The sequence below is a fragment of the Corvus kubaryi genome, unplaced genomic scaffold (genome assembly GCF_017639235.1).
Source record: "Corvus kubaryi isolate FWS band 111438036 unplaced genomic scaffold, C.kubaryi_AGA036_p1.0 68, whole genome shotgun sequence".
Taxonomy (NCBI): domain Eukaryota; kingdom Metazoa; phylum Chordata; class Aves; order Passeriformes; family Corvidae; genus Corvus; species Corvus kubaryi.
Window position 1 is genome coordinate 10,162,223 of NW_024582056.1, and position 11,295 is coordinate 10,173,517.

Below are 11,295 nucleotides of genomic sequence, written 5' to 3' on the forward strand. Positions count from 1 at the left end.
AGTTTTAATATTCAAGAAAATCCTAATGCAGCTAGGCTGTTTGATTTTGCTGTGTGAAAAGAATACTTAAGCATATTTGGTTTGAGCCCAATGACTGATATTTTTCATCAGGTGACACTCAGCACTTCAATTACCATCAGTGAATAGCTACTCCCTATTCATCCACCACATGCTGCTCTTTGTATCCATTTTATCATCTTCTGCTGTATCCCTTTTATCATTCCTTCTCCTCTCTGCAGCATCTAATTGTGTTCCATTGGGTTTTTTTACACAGAGGTGTTGTTATAATTTTTTTTTTCTTTTTGTAGTAGTAGTCTATTTGTTGAATGCAGAGGAGCAGATAGTTCTGGATTTGAGGACATTACTGATATATACTATGGCATAAGGGTCTCTGTTTTGTGCTCTACTTATTTTCTAGTGTTCTGTCGTCTTTCTGGTCACCGGTGAGCGTTTTGCCATTTGTTTCCACAGAGCTATCTGCAGGTAATATAAGACCTCCTCCTTGAGAGCAGCAAGCTCATTGGTTACTGCATGTGCAGCCAGGGTTGCTCATTACATACATTTATTGACACTGAATTTCAGCTGCTCTTCTCTTTCCCAGTTGCTCATCTTCATGAGATCCTTCTGCAACAGCTGGCAAACTCACGAATGTTTAGAGCACCAAGGATAGGCTAGATCTGAGTAAACTATCTACTTGCTTCAATTCAAAGATTATACACACAGTAATGTGTGTGTTTTCATGTCAGGTTTCACATGGAACTTTTCTGCATGTGGGCAGAGTTCTTTAGCTCCCGCTGCTGCTGCGCAAGGCACTAATTTTTATTTAGTTCTACTGTAAGTACAGCTTTTTGTGAACTTCTCTGTCCATCACAGAGAGACTTGAGGGTATGATGGGCGAAACTTTGACAAGCATTTTATGTATGGGCCAGGAGGCAGAATATTTTGTAGCCTCTGAGGAGCTTTGGGAAGTATTAGATCAATGTGCAAATTGCTGTAGTCAGGGCTGTACACCTCACTGGCTCCCACCTGCCTTAATAATGGAGCTGATTCCAGTCAGGCATTGAAATTGAAGGTGAAATGCATCATGATAGTGAGGGGAAAAGCAAAAAATGGTGCATGAAGTACATTTCTGTAAGCTGAAGGGTAATGTGTCCATCCTTGCTTTGGGGGGACCGATGATCAGATAATGCCAAACAAGTGTCACGTCCCACAAACTCTCTTTACTAAGACTGTACATTGACCATATCATTGACTAGACTAATGGCAGATTTTAGGGAACAGGAGTAAGAGATGCTTTCAAGATCATCCTGTATTTTATCATGGTTCTTGAAGACTGTGCATGTAATGCTTTACCAGTGGCTGCTGTTTGGGGATCCTATCATGTACCTAGACTTAGGTGTCTTGGGCAATTTTAGGTGTCTTCTGGTCTCCTGCTTAGTTCCAGCTGCCAGACCACAAGGTCTCCTGGACAGCCTGTGTTACTTTTGCCTCCCTCCTTTCTGAAACAATGATTCCTTCATGACATTGTGAATGACTGTGGAGACTGGATGGTTATAGCCTAGTCAGCTGCACAGAATACTTACACAGAAGAAGAGCTTGACAGTGATTCCACAGCAACAGCAAAACACAATTCAGGGAAAACCTTTAATGCAGGGAAACACTTGTGTATTAAAGTGGATATTTAATTTATATGAAACAGAATGTATTTGGTGAGGATTATGAGATTAATTACTGTGATAATTTTCCTCAAAAGACCCCTTATGACATTTTACTTGGGTAATTTTCCTCCCCTGTGTTTCCCAAATCTTAAGTTCCAGTGAGCAGTTTCTCCTCTTTAATATGAAGATGGAAAACAACCCCCTTATTCTGGGCAGGAACTGACTGGAAATCCATTCACTCACTGGAAATTCATGTGTAATTCTTCTGAATTTTCACAGTGACTTTTCTCTGAGCATCATACCACATTTTTCTGCACAAGTTGTAACAAAAGAATCCCTTCAGATTTATTTCTATCTTTGTGTAAGTTCATTAAAAACACAGCTTTGAAGTGTTCAGTGTCTTGTTGTTCAGAACAGTGGGAAAAAAAACCCATTTATGATGACTCCATTTCCAGTCAGAGAAAGAAATCTTCATTTCCACATATAAGATTTCAAAGAGCAGAGTTGGTTTGTTTTTTTGGTTTGGGGTTTTTTGGGTGGTTTTTTTTTTTTTTTTTTTTTTTTTTTTTCCTTTTTTTTTTTTTTTTTTTTTTGTATTTTCACAACTTTTAGTTTAATATCTTTGATTATTACATTTCAGTAGTTGGTCAGAAGGCTTTGTTTCTAAACTTTTTAACTAAACCAGACACAAAAGGAGATTTATGTTGCAGTTTATTGGATGCAGTGTGTTCCATCAGTTAATGTTAATAAACAAAAAACGTATTGCGAGAAAAAGATACTGTGACTGAAGTTACCTTAACAGTCTCTCTTCAGCAACTTCAGCTGTGACAGGGTATGTTTTGCAAACACAAAAGCCGTCACAAAATCATCTTTTTTGTTGGTTTGTTTGCTTGCTTTACTCAGTCTCTGCACTGCACAAATCACCTAATGGTTTCTATAAAATCATGTAACAAAAAGAACCTGGGTTATATCTGCTACAAATCCTTGAGCTAACTTAGCTTGCAAAGAGTGGGGAAAGAAGGGATTACAAAAAGAAAATAGTTACAATGCTCTGTGACAGAAACTGGTTGTAGGGTAGGTAGCTGGGCTCCACTTAAGTTTACTCCTTGTCTGAGTGTTTGTGCAGATCTGTACACAGCATTAGTTTGCATTTTATAGGGACTTCCTTCAAGCAAATGGAGAACTTTAGTAAATGATTTGCAGCTTCTTGAAAGTTAAGTTACAAATCAGATCTTCTTCCCCCACCCTGGGAGCCCTGAGAATTAGGTATGAACTACCAGATAGATTCTACAAAAAAGAAAGCTGGAGTAATGAGGGATTTGAGTTCCCAGAAAATCAGTCACAAGTCACAAACTTAAAATTAGAGCCCATTATTCCAAACTAGTTTGTTCAATTTATGATAAGTTTTAAGATTGGCATTAGAAGCAAAGAAGAACAACAGTTACCCCAGTGTCATCATTTGCACTTGATAAATACATTTGAAAATACAATTCTAGGATGTTCAGTTTTTCTGTCTTTGTGCCTTTTAACTCTGAAGCTGCTCAGCACAGACACAGAGGAAGAGAAATGGTTTTACCACTGTCTCGGGCAGCAAGTTCTGACAGGTGTCTGTCTCTATATCAGTAACTTATTAGCAGAAGCACAGCTGAAGCAGGGAGCCATTCTGAAGTAAGAGTGGCAACCATCATAACTTTATGTCAGCAATGAAGTTAATGAGTATGTTCTCCTTTCATAACCCATGGAGGGAGCATTATGTGCAATTACTTGCCTTTGCAACTAACAACAAAATATGACAAGAAAAAATTGTAATGGAATCACTTAAAATTCTGTTTCAAGATCATCTGATCTGGTTGCTGATTTTTTTTTTTCCAAAGTATTTACAAGTTGCTACTGAGAAAAATTATAATACAGCTTTTAATACCTAAAAATAAACTTTAGAAAAATTGATAGCTTTTGATCCCTCTAACCAGCTAATGACTTCTCTGCATATATTCTATGAAAAACATTGTATGTGGATACAAAAATGCTGTTAGCAAGAAATTTTCCTGCTTCTTTCTAGACCCGTGAGATACTTTTCTCTCTCATGAAGATATTTGCAGGGTTCTGTAAACTATGAACACCTGCAACCTTGCAGAGCTTTGTTTATGGTACAGTAGAAAAATATTTTGACAATGGATGTTTTAGGATTTTAGCCAATCACCCCCAAGGGGTGGCTGATCCTTTGTCCAATTAGACTTTGAAGAAAAAAGTCTATAAAAGAGTTTGTAAAATAATTAAATAAATCAATCTTGCTGCACAATTCCTGCCTGCTGGATCTCTCTTCTCCTCCCTGTCACTGCGGGATGCCATAATAATTATAGTTATATTTGTTAAATAATTTTACAAGTTTGTTTTATATTAGGATTATTTTTGAAATAAAATTCAGTTTGGTAAGTCAAAGAAGAATATTTTACCTTAGTCTCACTTGTAGACCAAGCTTAAAAATAAGCATTAGGTCTGTATAGTATATAAAATAGCTTAAATTAATGATAAAATATATAAATTTGCCTATACTCCTTCTAAGATCTTATCTCAGAGGTCTTTCCAAACTTAATGCTTTTTTTTTCTCACTCAGCCTGGTTGAGAAGATAAATATTCTTAACCAGAGAGAGTGCAGTTTCCAAAACTGGATGATATACCCACTGTCTAGGTGGAACATCATAGTTAAAAACTGTGCTCTCTCTGCAGAGGAGCCATCTATCACCAGCCTCATGAAGACTTTTTATTCTTAAAGCATGTCCAGGTCCAAAGCCTTAGAGATATTCTGAGCTAGATCATTAATAGCTCAATCATTAGAAAAAGGAAATTTAACTTTACTTCAAAGTGCTGACAGGTCAGGTTCTTCAAATCATGACTCTGAAAAATGCTGCATCCCGTATAATCTCTTCCAAGTGCCATTGCATCAAAGACACTGCACTGAGTTACAAGCCCTTTCTTATACTTCCTGGAATTCAGCTCCCTTCTTCTTTGATATTTTTGCTTTGGCTGTTGTATTTTTGAGGCACTACTTCCTTGCCAAACACTTTATAGCTGTGTTGTGTTGGGGTTCATTGTGTGCTGTTCAGCTTGGAAGAGGTCACTAATGTATTGTTCTTGAATTCCTTCTCCTTGGAGGAAACGCTCCCAGTCTTTCTGCTGGCAATAAGAAAAGGGACCAGACTCCTTCAAACTGGACATTGCCAGCATGAAGACAAAGCTTCTGATACTGTGGCAGGCCATTCCAGTTCATCCATATGTTCTCCCCATTTTCTACAAAGCAAGATAGGATGTTATTTCAGAACAAAGGGAACCTGGAAAGAGTAGAAATCGTGTAGGCCCTGAAGCCCTCAAGCCACCCATCCTATGTGATGCTCTTTGAAGGTGTCATATTCCGGCTCACCAGTGCCGTGAAGTTGGTCTTTACTCATCCCTGGATAGAAGAGTTTAGAGCAGCCTTCTCCTGTTACCAGAAAAGTGGCCAGAGTGTGGCATCAGAATTTAGAGCTTTATAACTTGACTTTCTGCAGGTAAAAAGTTACAACAGTACCAGCAGTACCAGGGAAGATAACAGAGGAGGGAGTGGGTTCTGGGTCACAGGAAGGTCTGAACTGCGAGTGATTTTGCTTCATGATAGGCAGATGCACTTCTGATGTTTCTGCCTTTCCACCTCCATGTTTCCCTTGGGATTTTCCCATAGATCCTGGCATTAGACAGCACATCTGCAAAAAGAGTGTTATTTCTCTTACGTAGATCGTTTGTTCTTGCATTTTTATTATATTTTGTTGTTTGGTTTGTGTGTGGTTTTTTTTTATATGTGTTGCAATTCCTTTATTTTTTAAAGAATGATATACCTTTTTTAAAGATGAATACCATCTTTACTTCCCAGCTGAGTTTAGACAGCTGTGCCTGACAATTTCAAAAATGACATGGAATGTTGATCTCAAGTCTAGATGACAAGTGTAAAACAAATTCTATTTGTGTCATGGGCCAGGTACAGATACCACCTAACTATCTATGCTATAAATGCACACCAGTAAACTTAAAATACGAATGCAAAATTTTGCATGCTGGGAAGTTCTACTGATTGCTGTCCCGATGAACATCGAGGCTCACCTTCACAAAATGCAGTGAGGAAAAACTGTCTCACCAGTCTATTATATTTGCTCCTTGGGAAAGAACTTAGAATTGGAAGAGAGACTTAAACCAATTCTACAAAAATTTCTTCAGAAAGGAGATCCCTCTCTGGAACTCTATTGACTCCTTTTATTGACAATTCGGAGAATTTAGTATTTGTAGGCTGGGTATTCAAGTAAGCTGTTGAATCAAGGGTGAGAATTTGGCCTCCAGCTGCAGAATGGCTTAGTCTAGTCTTTAAAAAAACCCAAAATAATAACAAAAAAACCATTCCAATGCAAGTGCATAGGATTCTAAATCACCATCTGATATTTGCTCCAGTTTTGTGGCTGTTTCCATAAAAAGACAGCACTGTCAAATGTTGGCATTTTCAAGGAAATTTGAAGGGAACCCACTATTTTCCGGACTTGAGAGTTAATATTAAACGCTATTAGTTGGTAGTTTTAGTCAACTACAATATCTTGAAATATTCCATTTTGAACTGCAAACAAGTATTTTGCTGGGTCAACTGACATATTTCTGTGATTATACCACTTGTCGCTATATTAATTACTGGATGATCATTAGATGTTTTGTGTGCTGTTGCTTTGGGAATGATTAATGACACCAAAATGTGAAGTCCCAAGGCATTCTCTGGGCATCTGTTGAATGTTCCCACTTTCTCATAGGCAGGAAATCCTGGTGCTCTGTCATTACTTCTACAGCACTTTTTTCCCTTTTCTTGGTGGTGGAAAATGTATTCTAATTTTTTTCTCCTTAAAACAACATTTCACCTGCATATTTCCCTGGTGAACGTCTGGTCTGTAGTCCTGTTGCTTGTGTTCTCTCATTCTTCCAAGTGTTGACAAATCAGCTTTGACACCACATCCATAAGTAGCTAAATCTTGCATGCAGGTGATTCCCTTAGCTTCAATGTACTTATTTACTTAGTCAAAACTAGATGTTTGCTGAGGCCACTGTAGGTTTTTGTTTATTTGTTGGGTTTTCTTTGTAAAAGTTGTAAAAGGAGCAGTTGAAGTCAATCATCATAAAACCATATTAAATAAGGACCATGGGTTTGGACTTTTAAAAATAAATGCCTTTCCCCCTTAATTATTATGGAAGATGTATTTTGAAATAAATCTTCATTAAAAAAATACACTTAGTAACAACATATAATGATATATATTTTTTGTTTTCTATTGAAGAATTTAAAACTTTTGACAAATGTTAAATTTTTTTTTATTATAAAAATAATTGTGTCCTGGCAGAAAACAGTGAATTATTGTTATTCCTTGGGACAAACTACAGAAAAATAATGACATGCCAAATAAAACCAAGATACTTTTCTAGAATTTTAATTTAGGAAAAAAATACTACTCATTAAAACTTCTGGCAGGGGTTTTTTCTCTGGGTCCTAGTTCTAGAGCTGTGTCCTTGAAGTCAGATCTTGAAGGCTGCACGCAGTTCAGCTCCCTCTCTCTCCAAAGGAACACTCTGGCTGTGTATTCATGAGGGCAGGCTTTCCCACATGCATTGCTTCCCACTTCACATCAGGGATGCTTCTGCCTTTCTGCCATAATCTCCTTTGTGCACTGTGCAATCTGCCTACCCAGCTTTTTTGGCAATCTGCACTCTGCTTTGCCCTAGGGCAGCTCTGCTCTGAAAGTGCTATGCTGAGGTGAATATAATCAGCACTTTTCGAATTGGAGCTGCTTCTGTCCACCTTGGCAAGATTGCCTGAAAATCTTGCAAACAGCCCAACTATTTGTTAGTGTGCGAGGCCTGAGTGTCAACTTTAGCTATTCAAGGCTCTGTTGGAGGGAATTAGAATTCAAAATTTGGGGTGTGAACATTATTCAAGTTTAGTTTTAATCACATTTACACTGCTCTTTTCATAACTCATCTAGATTAATTGCAATGAGGTCAGTCAGCAGCAGGGAATATGTTCTGACCAAGGTAAAATTTCACACCTTCCTGCCTGGAAAAGGACAGGGTATCACAGAGAGCCATAAAATCAGGACTGGCATGAAAAATGGCAGTGCGAAATAATTTAATCACTGTTTCTCAAAATACAGGGACTTAACTCAGTCAATGGAACTATTTGATTTAAAAATAAATTAAGTACTTTTTCACACAATGTACCGTTATGTTGTGAATGCATTCCTAGTGCAATCTTGAGAGGGCTAAAAGCATTAATGGGTTTCTAAAGCAATTCCTTGAATTCATAAAGAATAACTCAATTGGTGACTAGAAGAAAATCTGGTTGGGATGCAGACTCAGAAGGCACACATCTGGCCACTGTGGAGATATACATAGCCTTTTTTTTTTAGAGCAATCTCCAGACATCTTCAGCTGGCCATTTTCAGGGGAGAGGATCCACACTCAGCAGGACAGTGCCTCACTATTGTAGCTGGTTTTGGGCTTCCTGAGCCCGCTTCTGCTCCGGCCTCTAACAACACAATCCCTGAATGTGTGTGTGTGTGTATATGTCTCTGCTTGCTGCTGGAAGGGACCCAGATGAACACCCCACAGCAGAGACTGTGAGGTAGGGCTAGATCTGCCTGTCAGGATTCCAGAGGTGCAGTAAAAACACAGCCTGGGTGGCCATCCAGTTTTTCAGACTTTTAAGATGAACCTTCAGAGAGTGGTTTTGATGAGTTGTTAAGTGAGATGGGTGATGTGAACGGTGGGCCTTGATTTGACCCTCAAATGCTGATGGTTTCATTTATATGTTGGTAACCTGGCATGTTGCTGTCCTATGCTAGACTGGGAAATCATGATGGACTTTCTTTTGTAAATGGAACTGTACAAAACAATGTAGTTGCTACAGGCTTCACACCTGCTAGCCATGACTATGACCAGTGCATGGCTGGATAAATAAATTCACTGTGTATAATGTACATCCCAGCTGCCTTTGTCCTTCTAAATGTACAGTATTGATGTTGGTGGAATAAAGCTTGGAGAATGAAAAGGTGAACGATAATGACAAAGCAAATGGCTATACTGGGAGACACATGGACTCAGAATTGTTTGCTTTAAGACTTCTGGGAAGAAACTCTGATTGCTCTCAAACATTAACATAATCAAGAAAAAGCCATTACTTGCCACCAGCTTTGTCTCATCTCCCCCAACTTACACTTCTAGGGTTAAAAATTGGTAATACTGAATGATTTACCAATATCAGTTATCATTTCTATATTCAAGATATATCTATTCAAAACTAGTATATTCAAAACATAACTCACTTAATTTCAAAGCATGCTTAGGTGCCCTTGAAATCTTCAGTAGCACATTCATTAGGAAAAATGGGGTCATGACACAATTGAAAGGGAAGGTTTCTTTGTGGGAGTTTATTTCCTTTACTGTGCATTATTTCTTTTATATTTTATAATTTTTAAAGTGCCTAGAATCATGTTGTGTACATTATGAAACAAAATATTAACTCTGTGAGTTATTTCTCTATTAATAGGAAAGACTTAAAAGAGGATCTAGGAGAGCCAGGGACATTGGAGTTCATCACTGTGATCTGAAAAGCTCTGCTTGTGGTAAAGTAATCCCAGAACTATCTCAGGTAACGGTCTCTGAAGTAGTGACACATTCTGCTGATGGGAGCAATCTACTGATGGGAATAATCAGTGTTGGCCCCATAGCCAGAGCTGCCCCTCTGCCCTTGCCTCCCTGCCTTGCTTGGACTGGAACACTGAGCAGAGTGATGTCTATCCTGGTGTGATTTCTGAGCTTGCCAAATGCACAGAGAGGCTCTATCCATGTTCGTGTCAGTGCCCACCCCCTACCTCACAGCTTACTGGTAGCAGGAGGTTACCAGTAAGTTACTGCTTACAGCATTTAACCACTAAAGAGGGGGCATGGGCTCTGCCTTTCTCTTCATCTTGAGTCCCCCACCATCAGGACTTGCCCTAGGTGCTAGGCTGCCACCTGCACTGAATGCAAGCATTTTCCACTTCTCCTGACAAGCTGGGCCACCGGAGAAGGAAGGAATTAAAAAATTCCTCTGACTATACCAGAAGACATGGGGGGACATAGTGCAGTATTTCAGGCAGTTGATTGGACAATGTGGATATTTGGATTCCATCAACTGTTCACAAGATCCTTTCAGTTTTCTATTTCTGGACTGTCTATGTATTTTGTTTTAAAATAGTCATTGGATAAAATCCTTCCAAAGTTCTTTAAACATTTACCTTACATGCAAGCATAAAAGGGAAATCTGTAAATATATGTAAAAATAATTAGGGTTATTCTCTGTAATGTCCAGTACTTAAAAACTACATGAAGTACATAGTCTCACTGTCAAAGCCAAAGTTTACTGCAAAGAAATATATTTGTAATTGATTTTCTTTTTTATTAATTCTTAACTAGCTGTTAAGCTGTAGTGCATGGCACTTACAACAAACAGTGGAGCCATATTTCTTTCAATATAAAATCTGCAGTCCTCAGTTTGCTGTGTATGTGTCCTTGTTCAGCAAGGCATACAGAGGCCATGCTAGTTAGAGAGTGATGGCAGAAACATATAGATCTGCTGTCTAGATGCATATATTTCTAGCAATGTCTAGTGCAATAAGGTAGTGCCAGGGCCCCATGAAATGAAGATAAATGCATGCCTTTGCTTATGATTTCAGGAGAACTGGAGTTTATCTTCATTCTGGCCTCAGCCTTTCCAGTTGTTGGCCATCTGGATGTAAGACCACATGACTTGTGTCTGATATTGCATATACTTATATATTTGGATAAGAACATGTTATACATACATAAAGATGTGCTAGATTTAGTCTAGTCTATGACTAGTTATCTGGAATATTTATTTATCTTTTCCAGAGAAAATGATAGTGTAATTCAAACACACAAAATGAAGATTTTTAAGTTTTTTTGCTTATAATAACAGGGGCTTGGACTTTTGTTGGCTGAATAGTTCTGAAAAGCAGAATGAAAGGTGAACTTATACAGAAAAGGTCTGAGACATCAAAAGCCATCCTTGTAAGCAATAAAGGATACTGTAAAAGGGAAAATGATATTACATTCAGAAAGATCAGGCACCCTTGAGAGAAAGAAAAAGTGAATACTATAGAAGAAAATGAACTAAAACTATTAGAAGAAAATTAAAGGGAAAGGTGTACTAAAGGCAGGAAAGAAAATACTTATTGAACATCTTTTACTTTTTTTTCCCTTTTACACTATTTAGGCAAATAAAAGGAATTCAGACACCAAAGCTGAGATAGGTTTCACACTATCCTTTTTGAAAAAGGAGATGGGAGGGAAGATGAGTTTGAAGACCAAAGAAAATCAGGGCACTAAGAGGCTAAGATGGAAGAGAACATACATAAAATGGAATAATAATGAAAGGGCTGGGTTTTTTTTTTCTTTGATATTTGAGAAGACTATTTAGGATTTTTAAATAGTCTGTATAACTAGCAGTGAGAGCAGTACTGAGCCTCAGTAACTGAGCTTCTCCATTTTCTTGTTTTGAAAGGACATTAGAAGCAATCCA